The sequence below is a fragment of the Sorex fumeus genome, unplaced genomic scaffold, assembly GCF_029834395.1.
Source record: "Sorex fumeus unplaced genomic scaffold, SorFum_2.1 ptg000029l, whole genome shotgun sequence".
Classification (NCBI taxonomy): Eukaryota; Metazoa; Chordata; class Mammalia; order Eulipotyphla; family Soricidae; genus Sorex; species Sorex fumeus.
Genome location: NW_026606086.1, coordinates 2,400,693 through 2,425,555, shown reverse-complemented (window position 1 = coordinate 2,425,555; position 24,863 = coordinate 2,400,693). Strand labels below are relative to the sequence as shown.

The 24,863-nt window shown below is 50.7% G+C and overlaps 1 protein-coding gene across 1 annotated transcript in view; it reads right to left on the bottom strand.

The window, feature by feature from the left end:
• The window catches only part of CANX (calnexin), a 136,723-nt gene extending 119,513 nt beyond the window's left edge, over positions 1-17,210 (bottom strand). Inside the window, exon 1 of the mRNA XM_056115674.1 lies at positions 17,202-17,210. The gene's annotated coding sequence lies outside the window, so the exon portion shown is untranslated. The remainder of the gene's footprint in view (positions 1-17,201) is intronic.
• Positions 17,211-24,863: the final 7,653 nt, after the last annotated feature.

Below are 24,863 nucleotides of genomic sequence, written 5' to 3'. Positions count from 1 at the left end.
TGGCTGTGCTCAGGGACTCTTGGGGATGCCAGGGATTGAACCTGGGTTGACCACGTGCAAGGCAAACGCCTTACCTGTTGCATGATCACTCCGGCTGGAACCTCGGCACCAACTTTGAAAAGGCAAATGACTGAAGCTTATGTAAAGTCTTGTGGAAAAGTCGAGGCAAAACATTCCAACTCCTTTCAGAAGACAAAAATAGCCTCGAGACTAAAACAAGACAAGAACATCAGGAGGGATGAGAAGAGAGACAAGTTGCTCTGAAGATGGATGGAAAGGCCCCAGTGAGAGGCTGCCAGGCGGACGAGGCAAGCCAGATGCAGAAATAGCCCCGCGCCCCCTCACGGGGCTGGGTGGGTCCAGACGCTCAAGGTCAGCCTCACACTGCCAGGTCTATAGGTGAGTGGCCGTGCCCAGTGCTGACTCCTGGCTCTTGCTCAGGGATCACTCCTGGAGAGACTTAGGTTTGGGAGCATCCTTATGTGGGCTGTCAGAAATGAAATCCCGGTGGGCTGTGGGCAAAGTAAGAGCCTTAATCCTCATATGAGCTTTCGAGTTCCTTTATTCAGTGTTGTAACTTAGGCTTCAAATGGAGTAAATAAGAAGATGCTTAATGTCTAAGAAGTGGGCGGGGGGAGAAAGAAAAACAGCAACAGGAAAGTAGACACGAGGATTTGTTGTTGTTTTCCCATTTTTGCTTTTTGGGTCACACCTGGTGATGCTCAGTGTTACTTTTGGCTCTGTAATCAGGAATTGTTCCTGGTGGTGCTCAGGGGACCCTAAGGGATGCTGGGGATCGAGACTCAGTTGACTACAGTCAAGGTGATGACCCTTCCCGTTGTGTATCATTCCAACCCCAGAGACCAGAGAAGTTGGAGCACCAACTTTCCATGCGGGAGCTGCGGGTTCAAGTCAAGCACCTCATTGTTCCCGGAGCACCACTGTGTGTGACCTCCATCACCCCACAAATACAGCTGAAGGGGGAAAGGAAGCCAGGGCTTAGGAGAGTGGGAGAGCGTCTGTATGTGTGAGGCCCCGAGTGTCATCCCTGGACCCGCTTTGTAGGCCTCATGGGATCCAAGAACTCTTAAGTTTTGAGGATCCCCACCACCAAGTATGACCCCACCCCACCCCCATCATTGAAATCAAACAAAGGGAAAGAAGGGAGAGATCAATGAGGGGAGGGGAAACCAAGAAATGGGTTAGTCATTGTTCAGAGGAACTGTTGGATAACACTGGTGTGTCCTTGCTCCTCCCGCAGGGATAGTAGGTTTATTGAGTTACTCCCACCAACAGTGCTCCCAAGACACACCCAATAACATCAGGCACTAATAATCCTGTGCTGCTTTTCTCTTCCTTTTTGTCCTGTGCACGGTTTAGCAATGTCCTTTTTGTATAGACACAGGAAGACAGTTGATGCTATGCTTTTGTAACATCGGAGTAAACTGACTCCGAATAATGTTTACTCCTGGGTATACCTCATAGTTACTTGACTTAAGCCTCAGTTGCTCTTAGTCCCTAGCACCCCCAAAAGGAGGTGCCCAGCGAGGGACAAGGATGGACCCAGGGCAAGCTGTAAGTTACCCTGGCATCAAAAAGGGACAAGCTAAGTGCTATAAGAAGAATAATGTTAAGAGCATTGTCATGGAACAAACTGTCATAACCCAACAAGAAGTAACTGAATAAGGACTTATTCAGTCTGGGGTTAGGAAAGACTGACCTGGCCTGAGGACTGTAGTCTGGGATACACAGTGAGATGTCCCCAGGAAGAGCCACTCTTCAAGCTTAATATATCTCTTACTATGTCCATAAAAAATATGGCAGAAATATTAGTATGAAGTAAATTTACTATGATTGTTTAAATGGATTGCTAGCTGAGGAAAGGAGAAAGCAATACACCCTTAGGTGGAATCCCGCCCTGGAGCGGATCTCCTAGTAATCTAGAGTGCTGAACCCCAAGATGAGATTTTGTCCTTGAGTTCATATCCCAAAACTTTCCCTGAAGGAGTGGCTTTACCTGTTTGTTGTTATGTCAGTGTCTAACCCCACCTATGTGGCCTCCACCCTTCACGGTCCCTATATACCTATGCTGTTAGAGAGAAGTAGAGATGAAATAAAGGGGCACTGGGTTCCAACCGCCTGCGGCCCTGTTCCTCCATTTCCCAATTCCTTCCTTCGTCTGTTGCCGTAGGCTGGCCTGAGGAGGCAGTTCTCGCCCCCAAATGCACGCATCACACGCCCATAGTTTGAACTCATGAGGAACATAGACACCTGTTCTGAGCATGGAAGGTTCAGGTTGATCCCTGGCACCGCCACACTCCCACGTCCACTGGCAGCAGCCTCAGATATGGTCCACGGCCTCCCCCAAATCCAAAATACACATATGTACATACGTCCCCCCTTTTTCTTTTTCTACATGCGCTGCAAGGTGTGGCCCAGTTTCCCTCAGAAAATAAGTGGACAGGTTTTGTTGTTACTATTATTTTGCCACACCTGTGGTGCTCAGGGTTTTTTATGGCTCTGAACTCAGGAATTACTCTTGGTGGTGCTTGGGGAACCAGAGGGGATGCTGGGGATTGAACCCAGGTCAGCTGCATGCAAGGCAAATACCTTACCTGCGGTGCCATCTCTCCAGCCCTCATACATGGTTTTTAAGAAGGAGGTTGGATGAAGTAATAGTATAGTGATAGGGTATTAACCAACTCGGGTTCAGTCTCTAGAACCACATGTAATTTCTGAGCCCACTAGGAGTGATCCCTGAGCACAAGCCAGGAATTAGCCCTGAGCACTGCCAGGTGTTCCTTCCCCAACACACACACACAAAAAACAAAAAAGAGAAAAGAAAAGAAAAGAAAGAAAATAAAAGAAGAAAGTTAAATTTTAATCACTGTCTAGTGGTATATTTGAGTGATCATTTCCATGGAGTGGATCACCACAGCAGAAATCCAGTTTAAAGTTGTCAGGTGACAAGGTCAAATAAGACGGTGGAGCCAGTGACTCAATGCCGATATTACAGAGGTGCCTTCAGTGGCTTTTGTCTGCTCATCCCTGAGAAGGAAATGGTTCTTTCCCTGGGAACCACAGGATACCGCTGTGTTAGGAAGATGGTGAGTGCGCCTTTGTGTCAGGACTATGAAACCCACAGTCCCAGCAGCTTTGCACCCACCACAGGAGGTGTGTGTGTGTGTGTGTGTGTGTGTGTGTGTGTGTGTGTGTGTTGGATTCAGATCCAGATGGAACCAGAATGGAGAAAAAGACAAGTGGAGACAGAGGGCTAGCCTACCAGATAGCGCCATGACCCAAAAAAAAATTTTTTTTTTTTGCTTTTTGGGTCACACCCGGCGATGCTCAGGGGTTACTCCTGGCTTTGCACTCCTGGCGGTGCTCAGGGGACCATATGGGATGCTGGGAATTGAACCCGGGTCGGCCGTGTGCAAGGTAAACACCCTACCCGCTGTGCTATTGCTCCAGCCCCCAGTTCAAGATCTTGAGTTTAATCCTTAGTTAGTACCACCACAGGTGCCAAGGTAGGACCCGTGGCCTTTGCGGTCTGGAACCAGGCATTCTCAAGTGGGTTGTGGGTGGTCTCTGGCGCCCATCTCGTGATTCTGAATCACAACTCAAGCGTTCACCCTAGACATCTGCCCCCCAAAATGGAGCCTGGCCTCAATGATAGTACAGTTCTGCATGCAGCCCACTGGGTTTCGCTCCCCGGGACCCCACATGGTCCCCTGAGCTCTGCCAAAGGGGATCTCTCAGTACAGAGACATGAGTCAGCCCTGGGCACAGCTGGGGGTGGCCCTCAAACAACAAAACACAACAGAAATGCAGCTGTCACAGAGAGAAGGAAGGGTTGTGGGGAGAAGCCCTTCCTCAGAGGGGCGTGAGGGCCATGGCCAGCCGCAGACCCAGGCCGCTGCTTCCATTTTTCTGGTGTCATCACCAGGCCACCGTCCCCGTGGTCAAGCTCCTATCTTCAGCTTCTGCATCTATGTTCTTTGTTATTTTGGCGCTGGAGGTTTCAACCTAGGGCCAACGCCAGCCTGTGTTCCGACTCTCAGCCGTGCTTCAAGTCTTTGTGCCCCCATTTTGCTGGGGGGAGCCTCCCCAGAAGTGCTCAGGAACTATTCCCCTCTAAGATCCCTGTGGTTATTTTGTGTGCCGTACACACACACACACACACACACTCTCATATATGTATGTATACACACACATGCAGACATATAAGTGGGGTGCTCCCCAGTGGATCCGTGGTAATTTCTGGCCAATCACGATGGTGCTTCCATGCGGCAGCCTGGGAAGTGATTGCTGTCTCACTTGCCATGCCCAGGATAGACCCCCGGCTGGCGCCTTGCAAGACCAGCACTCTGTTTTCTTCACTGTCTCTTCAGCCCCTGCACTAGTGGGTTTTTTGTTTGTTTGTTTGGTTTTGGGTCACACCCAGCAGGGCTCTGGGTAGACTCCTGACTCTGCGCTGGAGGTTGACTCCCAGCTCTGTGCTCAGGGGTAACTTCTGGCTGTGCATGGAGTCTGGTTCTGTGCTCAGGAATCACTCCTGGCTGACTCCTGTCTCTGTGCTCAGGGCTGACTCCCGGCTTTTTGCTCAGGCTCACTCCTGCTCGGTGCTCAGGGCTCACTCCCGGCTCTGTGCTCAGGGCTGACTCCTGACTCTGTGCTCAGGTATCTTTTCTGGCAAGGCTCGGGGGACCATGTAGGCTGCTGGAGATGGACCCAGGCCTGCTGTACCCAGGACCAGCATCTCTTTCCTAGGTTCTCTCCATCTCCCCCTGTGGATTTGGAGGTGGAGGAAGACGCCGAGGGGGCAGTTGGGGTGCTCCCGCCTGCTCCCCCTCCTTCTCTCTGCTCCCGCTCCAGCCCTCTCCTCTTTTTCCTCTGTGGGAGCTTGATGGCTGTTCTGTGCTGTGTCTGGGTCGCAGCTTAAATGTCAGGAGATGTGTTTTTTCATTCGACTCCTTTTTCTTCCAAGCACTAAGAGCCTTAGATCAGAGCTGTCTGGAAGAGCGAATTTTAATGAGCCAAGTGATCCCCGAGACCTGCGCTGGGGTCTGTCTCTGCAGCTTGCAGGCTCGGTGGCCCTGTGACAGCAGAGGACTTGGGGGCCCTGGGGAGAGGGTGCGTTGTGAGCCCCAGTTTCAGCTTCCAAACTTGATCTCTTTAGACGCCGACACCAGAGAGTTGGGGTGGGGGCTGGAAAGAGCTGTACAAAGGGGACCTTTATGAGGGGCTGAATAGTGTTGTGTAACCCAGACCATTCCCTTGCACCCTGCGAGCCCAGTTTCTGGGATTTGGAATGAATAGGTTACAATCACCCTCCCCGCCCCCCAAAGGGAGGCCGAACTCTCCCGCTCTGGAGAGGTGACCCCGGATCTGTTCTCCCTGACTTGCCCCCCAAAGCTGCTTTCCCTGATCCTTTTTTTTTTGCCCTCTGCAGAGCCTAGAAAATTCTGGAAAAATTGGGCTGGAAAGAGTACAGCAGGTACATTTGCCTTGCACGTGTCTGACCAAGGTTCAACCCTTGGCATCCCTTAGGGTCCCCTGAGCACTGCCAGGAGTGATTCCTGAGAGCAGAGCCAGGAGGAAACCCTGAGCACTACCAGGTATAGCCCCCGAACAGCCCCCCACGACTGGAAAAATCTAGAAAACTCTTTATGCAGAAGAGGCACATCCAGGTTATTCCCCGGGTGTTCAGAGATGGTCCTGAAGTTTGGAAGAGCTGCCCTGAAGGTGTAACCTAGTGGGTGTGACCCCCAGAGAGCCAGTAGAGACCCCTGTTTTTGGTCTGAGCTGAAGAAGGTAGAGGAGACAGGAAAGAAGGTGAGAGGTGCATGGGCTGGATTTCAGCCCCTTTCCACACCCCTTTGTTGTGGTTAAAAGGACCTGAACATTTCAAGGGTCAGGCTCTTCCCTCGAACGGGGCTGCCAGGTATGACTGCCAGCATGACACACGGTACCTGGAGTGTGCCAAGAGTGATTCACGAATACAAAGCCAAGAGTCACCTGAGCACTGAATCAGGAGTGAGCCCAGAGCCCAGAGTCAGGAGCCAGCCCTGAGCACAAAGCCCAGAGCCAGGAGTTAGTTGGCGTTGAGCACAGAATCAGAAGTGATCTTGAGCGCTGTCAGGAGTCAGCCCTAAGCAGGACCAGGAGTTAGCCCTGATCAGTGCCAGGTGTAGCTCCTAGACCCCAAACCAAAATAAACCCAAGAAATGTCTGCATGGCCCACCACAGGCTGCAGCTCATTTGGGTGTGGTTCCTTTTTCTTTCTCCTCTATGGTCCTTGCACCTTTTCTCACTACTCTAATCTTCCTCATATTTTAAATTCATCTCTTGAGTCTTGGTGCTGGACCATGGTCTGAGCACCAGCTTCCCCATGAGTGAGGTTTTGAGTTCGCTCCCTGGTGGCCCCACATGTGCCGAGCTTCATCCTCAGTTCATCCACCAGTCCTCTCCCACCAACACATACCAAAACAGATAGCACATTTTTGGTATCCAGTGGGTATATACAAATCCCACAAATAAATGTGTACTCCATGCAGAGTGTGTGTGGGAATCCCCAAAATTAAGAGAATAACTAAAAAGCTGGGTTTTGTTTCTGTTTGGGTGTTATGTAAGGCTGTGCTTCGGGGGAAGATTTGAGGTTCTGGGGATCAAACCAGAGCTTATTGCATGAAATATATGGTCCTTCCCCCGATCTACTACTACTACTTCTTTTTTTTTTTAAGTAAAAATACTTTTTTAAAGTATTGCTATTTATTCAGCCATTGGTTAGGCTGATTGAATTGGGCATGAACTCCACCTTACTCCCCCCCCTTTTTTATTTATAATTTTATTTATTGAATCACTGTGAAAACAGTTACAAAGCTTTCGGGTTTAAGTCTCGGTCATACAATGAAACACCTGTCTCTTCACCAGTGCCCATTTTCTACCATCAAAAAACCCAATATACTCCCCATCCCACACCCTCCCCCTAACTGTGGGGCAGACGATTTCCACATTACTCTCTCTCTCTACTTTGATCACATTCAATATTTTGACACCAGACCCACCATTATTATTTGGGATTTAACCCCAACACTCAGATCTGCCAAAAAGCAACAGTAGACAATTTGTTTTCTACTGTAGGTTATGAATAACATATGATGTCTCGCACCCACAATAGTGGCTGCAAGATTTCAGAATTCCAAAATTTTAACAATTAAATCTTGAGGGATTTCTGCCAAAACCTGCTGGGTTCTGAAATTTTTTCCTGAGTCTCTTGGATCATGGCTGTTAAGCAGCTTAATCAGGTGCCAGAGAGGCCGTTTGTGGACGACAACTCAGGATCTCATTGGGGCAGGGAGGAGAGGGCCGGCTCCACCCCCATCTCTCAAGGCCCCGCGCGTCACATCACTGTGGGTCCAAACCTGACTGTCCAATGACCTCTGAAGAATGGTGGCCACTGAGCTTCCAAGGGGGAGCAGACGGAGGGACAGCACCCTTTCCCCCCTGGGGTGGCCGGGCGACAGTAACCTACTGCAGGGTCCGGACGCATTTCTGCCAAAACCTGCTGGGTTTCGAGATTTGCTCCTGAGTCTCTGGGATCATGGCCGTTAAGCAGCTTGATCAGGTGCCAGAGAGGCCATTCATGGGCGGCGACTCGGGTCTCGTTGGGGTGGGGAGGAAAGGGCCGGTTCCACCCCCATCCCATGAGGATGCGCGTGTCTTGTCACTGTGGACCCAAACCTGACTGTCCAGTGGCCTCTGGAGGATGGTGGCCACCGAGCCTCCAAGGGGGAGACAACGGAGGGACAACACCCTTTCCCCGCTGGGGTAGCCTGGTGACAGTAACCTACTGCAGGGTCCAAACACGTTTCTGCCAAAAGCCACTGGGTTCCAAGATTTGTTTCTGAGTCTCTGGGATCATGGCCGTTAAGCAGCTTGATCAGAAGCCAGAGAGGCTGTTCGTGGGCGGCAACTCGAGGTCTCGTTTGGGTGGGGGGGAAGGGCCGGCTCCATCCCTATCCCATGAGGACCTGCGTGTCTCGTCACTGTGTGCCCAAACCTGACCATCCAATGGTCTCTGGAGGATGACAGCCACCGAGCTGCCAGGGGAAATAGGCCAAGGTACAAAATCTATTCCCACCTGGGGTGGCCCACTGCTGGTAACCTACTGTAGGGACTGGATGCCTTTCTGCCAAAAGCCACTGGTTTCCGAGTTTGTTTCTGAGTCTCTGGGAGCATGGCTGTTAAGCAGCTTGACCAGGAGCCAGAGAAGCCATTCGTGGGTGGCGACTCGGGGTCTCGTTGGACAGGGAGGAAAGGGCTGGAAAGGGCCTCCACCCCCATCCTGTGAGACCCTGCATGTCTCATCACTGTGGGCCCAAACCAGACTGTCTAATGGCCTCTGGAAGATGGCGGCCACTGAGCTGCCAAGGGGGAGCAGGCGGAGCGACAACATCCTTTCCCCCCTGGAGTGGTCTGGTGCTGGTAACCCATTGCGGAGACTGGACACATCTCTGCCGAAAGCCGCTGGGTACTGAGATTTATCTCCAAGTCTCTGGGATCATGGCCATTTAGCAGTTCGATCAGGAACCAGAGAGGCCTTGCCTCCAAATATATAGCTGAGCCACAGGTGGTTTCTGGGTGTGTCTCCCACATACCTAACTTTTGGCCGTTTACTTTCTTGGTAAACTTTGTCCCAAGTTGTTGGGGTCTGGCCAAAGGCACAGCACAATTTTGGGATATCTGGAAGTCTGAAGGCGTCATCAGGCTGCTGATGCACTCTCCTCACAGGTACTGATTGACCTGCTGGCGGCACCATAGCCCCACCAACATACTTTTTTTTTCTTCTTTCCTTTTTTCCTTCTTTCCTTCTTTCCTTCTTTCCTTCCTTCCTTCCTTCCTTTCTTCCTTTGTTTCTCTCCCTCTCTCGCTCTCTTCCTCCCTCTCTTTCTCTCCCTTTCTCTTTCTCTCTTTTGGGCCCCACCTGACAGTGCCCAGGGCTTACTCCTGGCTCTGTGCTCAGGAATTACTTGTGCTGGTGCTTGGGGGACCCTGTGGGATGCTGCAGATCAAACCCAGTTGGCTGCACACAAGGCAAACACCCTCCCCATTGTACTATGGCTCCAGCCCCTCCATCCTGTTTTCAAAAGTTAATCTGGGGGCCAGAGCCATAGTACAGTGTATAGGGCTCTTGTCTTGTACACAGTCAACCCTGGTTTGATCATCAGCACCCCATAGGGTCCCCCAAGCCTCTGCCAGTAATGATCCCTGAGCATAGAGCCAGGAGTCAGCCCTGAGCTCTGTTGGGTGTGGGTCCAAAGCCAAAACGTAAGACATTAGTCTTGGTAGTGAGTGGAGCAGGCTAGGGGGCTGGAGATAGCGCAGCTGTTAGGGTGCGGTTAGAACACACACCTTACTAGGGTTGATTCCCTCGCACCTCTGGGTGTTGCATTGGGGGTCCCCAAGCATGCAGTGCCCGAACATTGAACTGGGCAGGGGGTGCTGATTGGTCAAGAATCTCCAAAAATTGGCCTTCTGATGACCACTTGGGAGCAATGCACAAAAAATAATGCTGAGTATCAAAATATGAAGCCTTTCCTCAGGGCCGGAGGCTGCGAGTAACTCCAATTTAACGCTTCCCTTTCCTTTTTTTACATTTCTTTGGGAGGCCATACCTGGTGATGCTCAGGGGTTCCTCCTGGCTCTGTTCTCAGGAATCACTCCTGGCAGTGAGGGAACCCTATGGGATGCCAGGGATCAAACCCGGGTCAGCCCTGTGCAAGACAAATGCCCTCCCTGCTGTGCTATCGCTCCAGCCCCAATATGTTCATTCTTGAAACCATTGCAGGGCTGGGGACAACCGACTCAGCATCCTATGGTCACCGCTCCTGCTTCCCTCTGTTCTATTTTGCAAACCTGGCTCTGAGCATCGGGGAAGTTTTTCTGGTTTTCTTCCCCATGCTGCAAGTGTGGACAGGCGGTACGGCTGGAGAGTGCTCTCCCTCTCTCTCTCCCTCTCTCCCTCTCTCTCCCTCTCTCCCTTTCTCTCTCTTTCTCTCCCTCTCTCTCCCTTTCTTTCTTTTCTTTCTTTCTTTCCTTCTTTCTTTCTTTCTCTCTCTCTCTCTCTCTCTCTCTCTCTCTCTCTCTCTCTCTCTCTCTCTCTCTCTCTCTCGGGAAAAGGCAGGACCTATATGTTTACTTCCGTGGTGATCTTCCCAGGCTCCCGCCTTTTTCCAGAACCTTCTGACCTGCCTTGTTCCCTTCGTAGTTGCAGCTGGAACTCCGCGAGGCTTAAAGAGGGAATGCTCAGGGCCTGGGGTGGGGACTGGCTGGGGGTTGTGGGGCTCCCGGCCCTGCATGGATTCCAGACTTGGCTGAGAATTGGGCCGCGCTGTGCAGCCCAGGCCGGTGTGTTCCAACCGCCTCCATGGGGGGCCCCCAGGTTTTCGGTGTCTGCAAGCTGCTGGGCGGAGGCTGAGGCTGAAGTGCAAATCCATCACAGCACCTGGACGCTGCTCAAAGGACGGGCTGGAACAGTGGCTCAGCAGGAACCAGCCGGGCTAGCGAGGCCAGAAACTGCCCCATCATCTCCAGCCTGCAGTGAAGGGGAGCCGAGCTGACCCCAACTCCCAGCACTCTGGAAGGCGACCGCAGAGGAAGGACAGGGAGGAGGGGAACTAACACTTTGCCTGGATTCAGGATGCCCCGAGGTTTTGTTGGGGGTGGGGGGATGGGAACTGGTGCATTTGGGGCAGTTCTTAAGGCTTACCCTTGCATCTGCCCTTACGGCTGACTCCTGGCTCTGTGCTCAGGGCTGACTCCTGGCTCTGTGCTCAGGGCTGACTCCTGGATCAGTGCTCAGGGATCACTCCTGGATCAGTGCTCAGGGATCACTCCTGGCTCTGTGATTGATATCTGTCCTGGCTCTGTGCCTGGGGCTGATCCTATCCTGTGCTCAGACCTGACTCCTGACTCTGTCAGGCTGGACTTCTGGCTCTTTGATCAGGATGGACTCCTGGCACTGTGCTCAGGCTTATCTCCCAGCACTGTGATCAGGATTGATCACAGGGACCACTCCTGATTCTGTGCTCAGGGTTGATTCCTGGCTCTGCATTCAGGAATCACTCATGGTATGCTCAGGGGACCATGTATGGTGCTGGGGATTGAACCGGGGTCAGCCAGTACAAAGCAAGCAACCTGCACACTGGACTATTGCTCTAGATAGCCTAGATATTTGGAGATCCTGTCTGCATTAGTTTTTCGTTCTGTTTTCTTTAGGAGAACTTTCGGTTCTCATTGTCTTATCTTAGTGGTTTTGGAGAGCTGGAGCAATAGCACAGCGGTAGGGCGTTTGCCTTGCACATGGCTGACCCAACAGACCCAGGTTGAATTCCTTCGCCCCTCTCTGAGAGCCCAGCAAGCTACCAAGAGTATCTTGCCTGCAAGGCAAAGCCTGGCAAGCTACCCATGACATATTCGATATGCCAAACACAGTAACAAGTCTCAAAATGGAGACATTACTGGGCCCGTTTGATCAAATTGATGAACAACAAGAGGACAATGACAATGACAGTGGTAGTGACAGTGGTTTTGGAAGGGGCAGAGACTTAGAAAAATGGACATGAGCACTGCCAGGAGTAATTCCTGAGTGCAGAGCCAGGAGTAACCCCTGTGCATTGCCGGGTGTGACCTCCCCCCCCAAAAAAAAGAAAAATGGATGGAACAGATGGAAAACAGTCTTGCCTCTGAAGGTTTTTTTTCCCCACCGGGTGGTGCTCAGGGCTTACTCCTGGCTTTATGCCTAGGTATAATACCAGGTCAGCACGGGCTGGACCAGGGAGATACAAGGGGTAGAGCACTTTCCTTAGAAGCTTCTGGCCCAGGGTTCAATCTCCAGAATCCCATAAGGTCCCCGGAGCCTGCCAGGAGTGATTCCTGAGTGCAGAGCCAGGAATAACCCCTGAGCATTGGTGTGGACTGAACCCCACAAACCAAACAAAACAAAGTGAAAGCAGAACTTCCATATGTCTACCCTGAGTTCCATCCCCAGTACTACCTGCAGTCCCTGAGCTTCACCAGGAGAGAGCCCTGAGCATGGCAGGGCGTGGACCGAACCCCACAGAACAAACAAAACAAAAGTGAGAGCTATTTGTTTGTTTTGGGGTCACACTGGTGATGCTCAAAGCTTATTCCTGGCTTTGTGCTCAGGGGTCACTTCTGGTGGTGCTCAGGGGACCATATGGGAAGCTGGAGGTTGAACGAGCGTTGGCTGCATGCAAGACAAATGCCCTCCCTACCATTCTATTACTCCTGCCCCTAATTTTGGTTTGCTTTTGTGTTTATTTGGGGGCCATACCCGGTTGTTTCAAAGCTGACTCCTGGTGGGCTCAGGAGACCGTATGGTGACAGGGATTTAACTCAGGTCAGCCACATGCAAGGCAAGTGCCCTCCTGCTGTACTATGGCTTTGGCACTTATAATGTGTAAGGATCTCAACAACAGCTCCCATGAGCAGGGAGCCTGTGTATGTGTGTGTGTGTGTGTGTGAGAGAGAGAGAGAGAGAGAGAGAGAGAGAGAGAGAGAGAGAAGAGAGAGAGAGAGAGAGAGAGAGAGAGAGAGAGAGAGAGAGAGAAAGAGAGAGAGAGGTAATAAGCAACTTACACCATTAATAATAGTATAGTAGAGAGCACTTACCTTGCATGTGGCCAATCCGGCTTCGATCCCCGGCATCCCATAGGGTCCCCTGAGCACTGCCAGGACTAATTCTTGAGTGCAGAACCAGGAGTAAACCATGACCCAAGAATTTAAAAAAAGGAATTTTGTTTTTTTAGGAATACGGTCCAACACTGGAGGGATAAAGGTGGCCAGCACAAAGCAGAGGAGTGAAGGGCTCGTGGTAGAAATCCAGGGGGTGATCACGGACCGGGGAGTGGCTGGGGTGCAGGCGTCGCACTAGGAGGCCCTGGGCTCCATCCTTGAGTCCACAGGTTCTAGCCCCTGAGCAGCGCCAGGGGTGACTCCAAGCACTGCATTGGGAGGAGCCTCGGAAGGAGCTTCAAATAGCAGGCACTCCTGGACAGACCTGGGCCGCGTGGCATGTTCCAGGCAGAGAGAAGTGGAAGCCCTGTGTCCATATCTCTGTCCACTTGCAGAATGTGGCCTTTAGGCTCTGCCTGATCAAGCTGTCCTGGCCCAGGGCTGGAGTGGGGGGTGGTGTTTGGCTCCATCTGGGGCATGGCAGGGGGTTCAGAGACAACAAAGCACAGCAGGGGGGGTCTCGGGGGATGGCCAGACTGGCCTGGAACTGACAGTATGCACAGGGTGGTCTAGGGAACCCCAGGGAGTGGGAGAGAGAAGGGATGGGAGACGAATAGGGTGGGACAGAGACTGGAACTCAAGTCTCAGAGTGTTGTGGGGTTGCGATCAAAAGACCGTCAGAGACCAAAAAATAGAACTTGGAGGAGTCTTTGTTGACCACGGCTGGTGGGCTGTCCGCTAGGTGAGAGCAGCAGCCCCCTGCAGAAGCCCTGGTCTTTATTAGGGAAAACCTTGTCCTGGTGCCTGAGCACTTTCCCAAGCACCTGCAAAACTTGTTTATTTCACATTCTAGTGCCTGGCAAGTTCCTGCCAACGCAGCAGAACAAGCATTGTCACAGAAAGGAGAAAAGGTGTTCCAGCAGGGGTCCATGAGGAAAACCATCAGGCCCCTTTAACCAAACCCATTTAGGACCCCAGCACACTCTTTCTGTTTGCAATCATGGGCAGTTCAGTGTACTTACGGAATAACAGTTAAATCAGCTAAAAAATAAATTTCTAAAACACTAAACTTCTTGTTCCTCCACTTCAATCTCTTCCCTGACAGGAGCTGACCCGAGCACACACCCACCTTCCCGAGGGCTGGTCCTGAACCTCATCCGGGGGGGTCCTTTTCCGAGTTCCTTATCAGGATTCATCCTTGGAGGGTCTGGAATTCAGAAGAGTGGGCTGGCAGGGTCCAGGGGGTGGAGTGAGACCCTCAGATCTCTCTCACCCAGTTCCTCCTTCTAGCCAGCCTGAAGCCCAGCTCAGCCAGCCAGCAGGAGGGATTGGCCCCTATTTGCATAAAAAATACCACCGGTTCCATCTGGTGAACCTGGAGAAGGCCCAGGGCTGTGAGCTTGTGGAGAGCAGAGACTTGTTTTGGTTTTGTTTGGAGGCCCGTGTTGCTCAGGGTCGTCCTAACTCCACATTCAGGAGTCCCTCCTGATGCTGCGTGAGCTGCTGGAGATGGAATCCAGGTTTTCCTTGTGCAAGACAAGTGCCCTTGGTGCTCTCGGTGCTCTCGGAAGCTGAGATCCTTAAGTTGTCTCCTTCCAGGGAAGCAGAGAAATGGTCCCACCCAGCTCATGCAGCCTGAAGCTGAGGAGAGTCTCCACAGCTCACCAGAGAGGTGCCCTTGGGGCTCCTCTGCAGTGCTCTGCCTGCACTTGCTCACCTCTGGACCGCCCAGGAAGATTTCACAAACCCACTGGCCCTGAGTCCTGCTCACCCCATGGAGCCAGGTTCCACGTTATCCTGGTCAACCCGGGTCTTGCTCAGGGCCTTACTACATCTGACATGACAACCCCAGAGAATGCACCCCCCTCCCCCGACCCTTATCTCTCAGCTAGAGGCTGCCACTCCCACCTGCTTTAAATCCCGTGCATGGGAATGAATTCACTGAAAAAGCCCAAGTATGCGGACCAGTGACTGAAAACTCCAGGCTCCACAGAGTCAGGGATGGGTGACCTCCCCCACATCTCCCCACCTTTCAGTTTTCTGGCAGCCACGCCCAAGAGCTGCCTCTGGGTACCACTTTAACACATTAATGGCCATGATCCAGAGACTCACAAAAGAATCTTGGAAGAGAGCAGGCACACCACAGGTATGCCTCCAGGCCCCAAATATTTAAAAATTTTAAGATTCCAGGAATATGCGGCCACATTCGTGGCTGTGTGATATGTCATACTATTCGCAGCAAGCAATGCAAAATAAATTATTTAGCATCTGCCTAAGGGGCAGGCTGGAGTGGTGGAGGGAAGATTTAAAGTAATGGTGGTGGGAAGGTGCAATGGTGGTGGGGTTAGTGTTGAAATATTGAATGTAAACAATTACTGTGAACAACTTTATGAAAACTTTAAAAATTTCTAAAAATAAAAAAAAGCAATGCAGAGTAAACTCCGTCTGCTTCAATCAGCTTAATCAGTGGCTGAATAAGTAACACTACCTCTACATTAAAAAAAAAAAAAACCACCAAAAACAAACCAACCAACCACAATCATTATCACCAGCTTCTCAAGCTGAATCAAATCAGAGCTCGGAAGGGAAGGGTTGAGGGAAGGTGACTCTGGCTTGGGGGGGAGGGTTGGACAACCCCCACCGCGTGGGGTCACGCGACTGCCTGGAGAGGCAGGTCAGCAGAGACACTGGCGCTTTCCATGCCTGAGTGACTCCTGGGTTTGATCCCTGGCGCAGCAAAAAACAAAAGGAAGAGAAGCAAAGAGGGTCATTTGCATTCCACTTGAGCAATCCAGCCTAACGTCAGGGCCCAGGGGAATAGTTCTGGGACATACTCTCCTGTTATTCAATCAAACAGGAGGCTTTGTGTGTGGAGGCCCAAGTATGAGCCTGGGCACCAGGCACTACCTTGGGGTTGCGGAGCACCCCAGAAGAGAGCCAGAAGAGAGCCATAGCCTGGGAACGGCCCCCTGAGCACAGCCTGGTATGGCTGAAAGAGAACAGCAAACAAGAAAAAACAGATGCACTGTCCCCTGGCCAATTCCATACGACTTCAGGTTAGGCTTGATCTAGCTGCCTCGTCTGCCCCACCCAGGAGTAGCTCCTGTGAGTCACCAAGCATTGCAGTTCAAAGAAACCTTTATCTAGTGCATGGCCTCCCTCCTCCCCCTTATCTGCGGTTTCAGCTACTGTGGTGGAAAAATAATGAAATGGAAATTCCTGGAAATACACAAGGCAGGAGTTTCCGACTGCCAGGGATGATGGGAGGCATGTGGCACCCCACCTCTGCTCTATACTGATCATTCACCTCCAGACGCAAATGCCATCCTTTGGTCCAATAGCAAATGTCCAGCACCAAGTCTAGACATCCTGAAGCCCCTGCCCCACCCAGTGCTTTCCCAGCACACAATAACCACCTCAGGAATCAGAGCATCAGATGGTCCACTCTACTGTTCTCCTTCTCCCTTAGTTACCAAGTTTCTTTTCTCCTGGGTGCCTAATTTAGAAAGGAAACATTGTCAGAGCTTCCCCAGACTAGGAAAATCAAACAACAAAACAGTGTATCTTGGGGCCAAAGAAGGATCTTGACGGTCCCTGTGGAAAGGGAGGTTCTGTCACCAGAGAGAAATCCACACAGCTGACTGGCACCTGGGGAGGGGTGCTAGACCCTCACTCCCTCCTTTTATGACTTTGCTACAGAAAGTGCAAGTCAGAGGGAGGAGGAGCTGGCCACCTCCTGAACCTGCAGCTGGAGAGAAGGCAGGGGAGGAGGGCGACGAGGGGGCAGGCCTTGGAGTTCCTGCCCCTTGGACCCCACTTGAATAATTTTATTGACTTCCTTATTGACTTCTTTGGGAGGTTCGGGGCATACTCAGCGGGATTTAGGAGCTTGGGATTCAGCAGGAGGAAGGAAGAGGGAGCCAGAGTGGGGACAGCCAGGAGGGCACCTGCTCGCATGCAGCAGACCCAGGCTCGATCCCCAGCATCTTATATGGTGCCCTAAGGACTGTCAGAAGTACTTGAGAGCAGAGCCAGGAGTAACCCCTGAGCATTGCTGGGTGTGGCCCCCCCAAAAAAAAAAAACAAAAACAAAAAAAGGAAGACAAGCAGGAAGAGAAATAGGAGCAGGAGGAAAGAAAACAAATGCATGGCCAGCAAGGCTTGGAGTTGGACCCCGGAGCTGCCCTGTGCATCAGTGCAATGCCCCCACTGGCACTGAGCACCCAATCTCCAAGGCACAGCCAGTTGCAAATGAGTAGCACCAAGGCCAGCTGAGCCAGCACCACTGCAGCCCCCAAAGAGATCCCCCTCCCAGCACATGCAGGAGCTCCGGAGGAAGAGAGATGAGCCCAAGTGAGCACCGTCTACCAGACCTGCAACCCCACAGTTCTCAGGCAGCCCTGTCGGATGAAAAGGATGCGGAAAAGCAAAGACCTGGGAAGTGGGGGAAGAGCCGAAAAGGATAACAAGAGGCCAGAGTTATAAATCAAGCCAGCACGGCAGTCAATAAGCTATGCTCTCACTCAAGCCCTGAAGAATGAATCCTCAGGGACCAGAGTAACAGTACAGAGGGTTAAGATGATTTCCCTGTGCATGGGCAACCTGGTTTCGATCCCCGGCACCCCACAGGGTCTCCTGAGCACCGCCAGGAGTAATTCCTGAGTGCAGAGCCAGGAGTAAGCCATGAGCATTGCTGGCCAAAAAACAAAACAAACAAATAAGCAACAACAACAAAACAAGACCGCGAGACCGTGTGAGGGCACACGCAGGAGTGGAAGGCTGAGCTCTGTCCCGACGCTGAGCTCTGTCCCGACACTGCGTCACTGATCCAGAATGGTTAACCACAGAGCCCACAGGGCAGTTATTGCCCAGAGATGCTCCCAGACCCCTGAGCTCAGCTGGAGAGCACTGACTCCCCAAGTAAGAGAGAGGAAAGGAGACTGAGGGACAGTTCCAGGCTTATGGTACTGGCCTTGCCCAGGGCCGACCTTTGTTCCATCGCTGGCACCACCGAGGTGCAACCCCCAAGCTCTGCTAGGAATAATCCCTGAGCACAGAACCAGGAGTCATCTCTGAGCATTGCTAGGTGTGCCAAAAAAAGTTTTGTTTGGGGGTCACACCTGACAATGCTCAAGGATGACTCCTGGTGGTGCTCGGGGGACCATTTGGGGTGCTGGGGATGGAAGCCGGGTTGGCCTTGTGTAAGCGAGGGCCTTACCTGTTGTGCTGTGGCTCTGGCACCTGCTAATTTTTTGGGAAACAAATATCTTTAGAGGCGCTGGGACTTAGCGCAAAGCCCCATGTTTGATTCTAGTCACCTCATTGTCATCCTACCTCCATAGCTCGATCCCCTTAATGTACCTTTATTTATTTATTTTTATTTTTTTTTTTTATTTTTGGGTCACACCTGGCAATGCACATGGGTCACTCCTGGCTCTTCACTCAGGAATTACTCCTGGTGGTGCTCGGGGGACCATATGGGATGCTGGGAATCGAACCCAGGTCGGCTGCGTGCAAGGCAAGCGCCCTACCTGCTGTGCTATTGCTCCAGCCCCTATTTATATTTTCTTTTTACTCCCAGGGCTCGAGCGACAGTACTGCATGTTGCTAACCTGGGTTCAGTCCCTGACATCCCATATGGTCCCCTGAGCCCTGCCTGGAGTGAGCCCTGAGGTTAGAGTCAGAAGTAAACTCTGAGTACATCCAGGTATGGCCCAGAAACAATAACGATTTTTAAAAAATATTAGTTTGGAGTAACAACCAGTGGTGCTCAAGGTTTACCCCTGACCTGCACTCAGGGATCATTCCTGGTAGTGCTAGGGGTCTTTATGCGGTGCCAAGGAATGAACCCAGGTTGGCCTCCCTGCTGTAAAATCACTCCAGCCCCATTATTATTTTTTATTTATTTATTTTTTTAATTGAATCACCATGAGCTACAGTTACAAAACTTTCATGTCTGATTTTCAGTCATACAATGATTGAACATGCATCCCTCCACCAATGCACATTTTCCACCACCAATGTCCCCAGTATTCCTCCCTCCTCCATCCCATTCCTCCCCCTGCCTCTGTAGCACTGTCCTCCCATTGTTCATCGATTTGCTCGAGTGGGCACCAGTAACGTCTCTATTGTAAGACTTCTTATTTCTGTTTTTGGCATATCGAATACATCAGGGGTAGCTTGCCAGGCTTTGCCGTGCGGGTGTAATACTCTCGGTAGCTTGCCGGGCTCTCCAAGAGGGACGGAGGAAGCAAACCGGGGTCGGCCTGGGTCGGCCACTTACAAGGCAAATGCCCTACCGCTGTGCTATCACTTCAGCCCTATGCCCCGCCCCCCCCTCCCGCCTCTATGGCAGACAATTTTCCTCTTTCTCTCAACTTATGGGTATTATGGTTTGCAATGCAGATGAGAGGCCTTCGTTTGGTCCTTTATCTACTTTCAGCACACATCTCCCATGTCAAGCGATCCCTCCAACCATCATTAACTTAGTGATCCCTTCTCTATCCCAGCTGCCTTCTCCCCCAGCTCATGAGACAGGCTCCCAACCATGGAGCAATCTTCCTGGTCCTTGTCTCTACTGTCCTTGGGTGTTAGTCTCATATTATGATTTTTTATATTCTACAAATGAGTGCAGTAATTCTCTGTCTGTCCCTCTCTTTCTGACTCATTTCACTTAGCATGATACTCTCCATGACCATCCTCTTATAAGCATCCTCTTAAAGTCTGAAATTTCATGACTTCATCTTTTCTAACAGCTGCATAGTATTCTATTGTGTAGATGTACCAAAGTTTCTTTAACCATTCATCTGTTTTTGGGCACTCAGGTTGTTTCCAGATTCTGGCTATTATGAACAGTGCTGCAATGAACATACAGGTGCAGATATCATTTCTAATGTGCTTTTTTGCACCCTCAGGATATATTCCCAGAAGGGGTATTATGGGGTCATATGGAAGCTCAATTTCTAGTTTTTTAAGAAATGCCTATATTGTTTTCCAAAAAGGAGGGACCAGTCGGCATTCCCACCAACAATGAGAGTCCCTTTCTCCCCACATCTGTGCCAACCTGGTTGTTCTTGTTCTTTTTGATGTGTGCCAGTCTCTGTAGTGTGAGATGATATCTCATTGTTGTTTTCATTTGCATCTCCCTGATGGTTAGCGATGTAGAGCATTTTTTTCATGTGTCTTTTGGTCATCTGTATTTCTTTTTTTGCGGAAGCATCTGTTCATTTCTTCTCCCCATTTTTTGATGGGGTTGAAGGTTTTTTTCTTGTATAATTCTACTAATTTTGCTCGAGCGGGCCCAGTAACGTCTCCATTGGAGACTTTGTTGTTACTGTGTCTGGCATATCGAATACTCTCGGTAGCTTGCCGGGCTCTCGGAGAGCCCGGCAAGCTACCGAGAGTATTCGATATGCCAGACACAGTAACAACAAAGTCTCCAATAGAGACGTTACTGGGCCCGCTCGAGCAAATCGATGATCAACGGGAGGGCCTTTACCTTTACCTTTCGAGCAATTCTACTAATGTCTTGTATATCCTGGATATTTATCCCTTATCTGATGGATATTGGGTAAATGCTTTTTCCCATTCGTGGGCTCTTTCTGTATTTTGGTCACTGTTTCTTTTGAGGTGCAGAAGCTTCTTAGTTTGATGTAGTCCCATTTGTTTATCTTTGTTTCCACTTGCTTGATCAGCGGTGTTTCATCCTTAAAGATGCCTTTAACTTCAATGTCATGGAGGGTTCTGCCTACATTTCCCCCCATATACCTTATGGATTCAGGTCTGATATTGAGGTCTTTAATCCACTTTGATCTGACTTTTGTGCCTGGTGTTAGGCAGAGGTAAGAGTTCATTTTTTTGCAGGTAACTGTCCAGTTTTCCCAGCACCACTTGTTGTAAAGGCTTTCCTTGTTCCACTTCATATTTCTTGCTCCTTTATCAAAGATAAAGTGCCTTAAGAGTCTGTGACAGAATATTCAACTCTGTTCCATTGGTCTCCGGGTCTGTTTCTAGTCCAATACCATGCTTTTAATTACTACTGCTTTGTAGTAGTTTGAAGTTGGGGAAGGTGATTCCACCCATCTTCTTTTCTCCAAGGATTGCTTTAGCTATTCGTGCAGCCCCATTATTTTTTTGTGCATCTTTTAAAGGTCTAGGAAATGGGCTAAAGTGATAGTAGTAGGTAGGGTGCTTGCCTTGACATGGCCGACCAGGTTCAATCCCTGGCACCACATAGGGTCCCCTGGTCCCACCAGGAGTGATCCCTGAGCCAGAAGTAAATCCTGAGCACTGCTGGGTGTGGTCCTCAAAACAAAACAGTAGTAGTAATAATAATAATAATAATAATAAGGTCTAGGAAAGCCAGATACAAATTTGGTTTTTTGTTCTTGTTTTTGTTTGGGGGTCACACCCGATGATGCTCAGGGGTTACTCCTGTCTCTGCACTCGGGACTTGCTCCTGATGGAGCTCAGGGATGCAGAGGTGGGGATCAGTCCTGGGTCGGCTGCGGGTAAGGCAAGTGCCTTCCCTGCTCTCCTATCGCTCCAGTCCCCAGATACACATTTGTAGTTCTTGGAGCTTATGATCCTCATATAGGGGCTCCAAGTGCCATCTCTGATGCCACCTGGTTCTGAGAGTACTGCCTGCAGTGCCCCTGAGCACCCTGCTGGGAGTACCCCCTTCCAGAACTTGTAGGTATAAATGAGCCAATCAGCCTTCCTGCCAATAAGCACACGTAGGGACATGCAGTTGGTCTTCCTGAGCCTGTCTGGGTTCTGGGCTGGGGCAGACGCGGTGTGTCGGAGTGGGGAGTGGGGGGGGAGGAAGAGCGCCCAAGCCCAGGATGGAGCTGGAGGCCAGTGCCCCACCATCCCGCCCAGCAGGCCCGAGAGGAGAGAGATGATGGATGGTTGCCTGGTGCCAGCCCATCTTTTCCCAGCCTGGGCACGTCCCTTGCTGCCGACTCTGCTTCAGTATTTGCCGAGTAAATGTCATCGCCCTGGGGACAAGCGTTATTGACGCTGATGGAGCAGCCCGTCTGCACCGGCTCTGCAGACGCCGGAGTCTGCGCTTCTGCAGACTTAGAACGAGGCATCTGTCTGCAGGCCCGGTGCTGTGCAAAGGGGCCCCTCCACGCACCCACCCCCGTCTGGAGGAGGGAGAAGAAACAGGCCTTGGCTATGCTCAGGGCTTGCTGCTGGCCCTGTGCTTGGAGCTGACTCCTGGTTCTATGCTCAGGGTTGACTCCTGGCTCTGTGCTCAGCGCTGGCTCCTGGTTCTGTGCTTAAGTGTGACTCCTAACTCTGTGCTCACTCCTGGCTTACACAGGGGGTCACCGTTGTAACTGAGACCTTTACACACATTTCTACCAGGGGGATGCACTCATTCTCTTAGGGAGGACTGGGCTCTCCCCCTTTCCTACTGTGCTCACCATGTCCCCCTACCCCCAACCCCCACTGTACTTTAACTGGAAATTCCTTGTGGCGTGAGGAGTGACTGCCAGATTCAAATGCAGAGCTGCTGGTGCACGTGAGACTCTGGGGTTCGAATCTGCTCCCGGTCTGTGCCCTGTTCTCCAGCCCCCCCCCCCCAGTCTGTGCAAGTTTCCTCTGATTCCCCTTTCCCCTTCTTATCTCTGTGCTGCTACAGAATCCTGAAGCATCCTCGGGCTCCCCCAGTTCCCTGAGTCTTGATTACTCTGTCTGACAATAACCACACTACTTTCATCCGCCACAGATAACTTAGACACATGCTGGGGCCAGGAAGGGCCTGGGGGTCTCCAACCACCCACTCTGCCTGGGGCGACCCCACTTTTTACCCTGATGCCTTTCCCTCCTCCCCCCTCCCCTTCCCTTTCCTTATTTTTTTGCTTTTTGGCCCAAACTAAGCGGTGCTCAGGTGTTTCCCCCTGGTTCTACACTCAGGATTTATTCCTGGTGGTGCTTTGGGGACTATATGAGCTGCCAGTGATTGAACCCAGGTTGGCTGCGTGCAAGGCAAATGCCCAACCCATTGTACTATTGCTCTGGCACCTGGTTTTCAAAGCCTTAAACTCTTTTTTTTGTCAATCCACATATTCATCAATAATCAATCCACTTATCAATAAATTCTATCTTATCCACATCTATCAGTGATCTTCTCTATTCACTAATCAATTTTATCTTATCCTATGCTCAATCTCTCTCTTCACTTACCTATCCATTCTTTTTTTTTGGCCACACTCAGGGCTTACTCCTGACTCTGTGCTCAGGGATCACTCCTGGCAGAGCTCAGGGTTCAGGAAACCTTAAGGAATTCTGGGGATTGAACCCAGGTCGGCAATGTGCAAAGCAAGCACCCTATCCACTCTCATATCATCTTAGCCCCCATGATTCTGGTTTAACATTTATGAATCTATCGAGGATCTTTCTTTATACATTTATCTCTCAATTTATCTTTTCCTGGGGCTGGACTGCTCGTACAACATGTAAGGTGCTTGCTTTGCACCTAGGTTCAATCCCTGGCATCCTGTAGGGTCCCCTGAGCACTGCCAGCAGTGATTCCTGAGTGCAGAGTCAGGAGTAACCCCTGAGCATCATTAGTTGTGGCCCCAAAACAAAAACAAAAATAAAAAACTACAATGGAAAAACGAATGGTTGCTGATTAAAGAAACAAAAAACAAAAAAAAACCAATCAATTTTATCTTTCATCTGCCAATCTATGGATGATCCCTTCTTAGATACTATTGTCCAATTTACCAATAGCCAAGCTGACTCCTAGCTATTTCTCTATCAACTATTACCCATGTATTTGCTATTGATCTAGTCACTGATCAATTACCTAGCTACCATCATTGACCAATACCAATTCTATTTCTCTGTCATCCATCTATTAATTTGGAAAAGGTTGGGGCCCACGGGTGTCCCTGGAAGACTAATCCTGGCCCTGTGTCTGAGGGTCTCTCCCAGAGGTGCTGAGGGGAATGTGTGGAGATTGAACCATGAGTGGTCTGAAATGCATGCTAACCCTGCTACTAGCTCTCTGACCCACAGAAAGATTATTTTAGAACAAATCCCTCAAATTTCTGCACCCCAGACCCCCTACTCTTGGTCCTCTAAATCTTGCATCTTTGAAGAGCTCACAACTCGGTGGCCATTTGCTAACACCTGAACCTCAACTTGCTTCCTTGGGTGCTCCTCCTTTTTGATCCAAAATTCCCTTTTTTTGTGGGGGTGGGGGGGGGCTTAGAGGTCACCCTTGGCTCAGGGCTTACTCTTGCACAGGAATCAGCCTGGTGGGGCTCAGGGATGCTGAGGATTGAACCTGGGTTGGCCACGTGTAAGGTAAGTGTCCTCTTTGCTACGCTATTGCTCTGGCTCCAGCCCTGCACTGAAAATTCCATTTCCCACCCTCAGCCCTGAGGAACAGAACCACTGACCTCCATTTGCCCAAGGACACTGAAAAGAAATCGACAGTAAATACCAAGTAGAATGGTGCAAGGAGGGATAGATTCTGAGTAAAAGTCAGAAATAAGAAATTGTCCTTGCTGTCATGAGATTCGAGCTGAAAATTGGCCCCTGGGCAACAATGAATTAAAAAAAGAAGCACCCCAAAGCTCAAAGTGCAGAGAACAGGGAACTGTCTATCATTCTCTGCAGAGATCCAGCTGCTCCCTGGAACTTGTCAGTGAACTTCAGCCCCCATCAGGAAATGTCACTTAATTAGCACCAGAGATACTCCAGCAAGTGCCACATCTGGGGAAATCACTCCCCACTTTCCTTCTGGGGCAAGAGAGAAGATACAGAGAGGAAGTTATCTCAGCCAACCCCAGTTCAATGCCTGGCACCCTCTACAGTCCCCTGAACTCTGCCAGAAGTGATCCAAAGCACAGAGCCAGGAGTGAGCCCTGAATGCAGAGACAGGAATAATCCTTGAGCACAGAGCTGGGAGTAATCCCTGAACACAGAGCCATGAGTGAGCCCTGAGGACAGAGTCATGGTGAGGCCCTAGGAAGGTGTGTGTGTTGGGGGGGGGGAGTAAAGATGGGGGTGCAGAGATCAACAGTTTCTTTTTTTTTTTTTTTTTTTGCTTTACACCCGGCGATTCACAGGGGTTACTCCTGGCT